Source organism: Capsicum annuum, chromosome 5 (assembly GCF_002878395.1).
Source record: "Capsicum annuum cultivar UCD-10X-F1 chromosome 5, UCD10Xv1.1, whole genome shotgun sequence".
NCBI classification, from domain to species: Eukaryota; Viridiplantae; Streptophyta; class Magnoliopsida; order Solanales; family Solanaceae; genus Capsicum; species Capsicum annuum.
The window spans coordinates 73121038-73123371 of record NC_061115.1 but is presented as its reverse complement, the minus strand read 5'-3'; the positions used below and the strand labels follow the sequence as shown (position 1 = coordinate 73123371).

The 2334-nt window shown below is 34.8% G+C and overlaps 1 non-coding gene across 1 annotated transcript; it reads left to right on the top strand.

Moving 5' to 3' along the window:
- Nucleotides 1-544: 544 nt before the first annotated feature.
- LOC124899062 lies at nucleotides 545-652 on the top strand. Its single transcript, XR_007056200.1, has one exon. It is a non-coding gene; the product is annotated as a small nucleolar RNA R71 (small nucleolar RNA).
- Nucleotides 653-2334: the final 1682 nt, after the last annotated feature.

Here is a 2334-nt window from a genome sequence, read left to right as displayed (position 1 = left end):
GCAGTTGCATAATTATTTTGACCTGGCTGTTGATTTAATTGCACTGGCCTCTTATACTGATTTGCATTCTACACCTAATTTCCATCCCATGAGAAATTTGGATGGTTTTTCTAGTTAGGATTATACGTGTTACCGAAATTATGCTGTCATTGACAAATTGCATTCCCTACAGAGTTGATAGAATCTAGATTAGTCGTACAAGCATATTTTACATGCTCACCACTTCTACAAATCTCACACTAAGAATTAATTATTTGGACTGCATTAGCTGTAGTTGTTATTTGTGTAACCACCAACTTGATGTTATTAAGTTGAGTAATTATATGATTTTGCATTGTTGCGATCTATGTTTATAATGCAGTAAGATGGTATGCCTCTAATACCCTTGCAACCTTCCTAGGAGCACTCCTCCAATTAGTAAGTTAGTTAGAATTCCCTTTTGAAATCTGATTCAAAAACCTGTCCACCTGCTGTTGAATCCAAGTGAATTTTCCTTTATGGCTCCAATCCCTCAATGAAAGTATGAATAAGAACATCATTGGACTGATGATGGTGAGGGAATTTTTTGAGCATACCATTAAATTTCTCACAAGCTTAGTAGAGATTCTCTTTTTTTTTTCTTTCTGAAACTCAAGATCTCGCTCCTCAAGCATGCAGTCTTCCCGGATGGAAAGAATTAAATGAGGAACTTTTGAGATAGATCTTCCTATAAAGTGATAGAGAGTGGTGGTTCAATATGTAACTATATTTTTTGCTTCCCCTATTAGGGAAAAAGGAAAGAGTGTCAATCTGACCTAATCAAAACTCACCCCTTCAGGAATGTAAGTATTGCTTACTTCCAGGAAGGTTTGTATGTGTTGCTATGGATCTTCATGTGAAATTCCATGGAATTGCCCTACTGAATTCAGCAATTGAACCATATTATGCTTCAATTCAAATCCACCACCTGGTTCAGGATTGTGAATTCTATATATCACATGGTTCGTGAGTGGGATTACCACCTCACGAATCGGTCTAGCAACTGGTTGAGCAGGAACAACTGGGATAACCGGCGGTGGGATATTTTTGGCATTTGGATCAACTGGTTCATTTCTTTGTTCAGCCATTATTCGCCTTTGTTAAGGATCCGTTCTGGTTCTGCAAAAGGCTCTACCAGATCGTTGTCTATCGCCAGTCCTGTATTCAGTGAAACATGTAAAAATTCAGCTGCTAAGATCAAGTTGTTAACACTTGAACTTAATATCATAAATAAAAAATTTAGCAATTTACTAAAAAATTATTGCAACTCAGGTGCACACGTAAGTGCATGCGATCGTACAAGTAATATAGTGACTTAGACAATCAGATATCATTCTGATGAGGACTAAGCAACTAGAAATTTACCCAACTTTTAGTTTTAGACAATGAGGTATTAAGTGTTGTGATTTATCAAGATGATTATGAATTTAAGAATAAGAATATAAATTAATAAATAAGAAATAAAATTTTATGACTAGAGCAAAGCAAGCAACGGTTGTAAACAGTAATGATGAGAATTCCAAGGTTGAGGCTTTTCGAACAATCATACAAATCTCTATTCTTGTAGCATTCTAGTTGGTTATCATGTTTTTGATTCACAAGTTTTATGCCACGATTTTGGTTTCCCGACCTCAAATCTTCTACCTATTGAATATTGAAGCTACAACTCCTGCAGAGATACAAAAATTCTTATAGATTTATAAAGTTATTTTGTTACAATTGAACCAAACAAGGCTTCTAGGTATATCCCTATCCTAGTTGCTAATTCAAACCCCTTATTTCATGAAAGGATAAGAACTATGATCCTTAATTTCTTTATTCTATCTTACGATTCTCCTCCCGGATTCATATTGAGTTATAGATTTATTCTAATGGTGGACACTCATCAAAATAGTAAGCTCAAGAAATTAAGAGCAACCTCGATGATAATCCAAAAAGAAACTACTACAAAGAATACCAAAGAGTAATCATATTCTTGGACTCAACCCCAGAACAAGGGTTTTTAGCCACTCATGTTTGAATTCAACATCCAAAATACTAATTAATCATACCAATAATAAATCTTGAAATAAAGAAGTTGAAAAGAATGTCTAAGAACCCTAAAAGAGAGAACTTTGTTCTTTTCCACCACTGATATGCATGGAAAATATCCCCCAAACTATCCTGGATTTTTTCTTTTATAGCTGGGACAAAATACTAAAAATCTTCCTGATTTTGCCAAACGACGTTTCACTCCATGTCATCCAATGCCATTTCCTGTCAAAATTTGGGTAATCGCTGATTTCAATTATTTAGTGAAATTGTGAAATACACCCT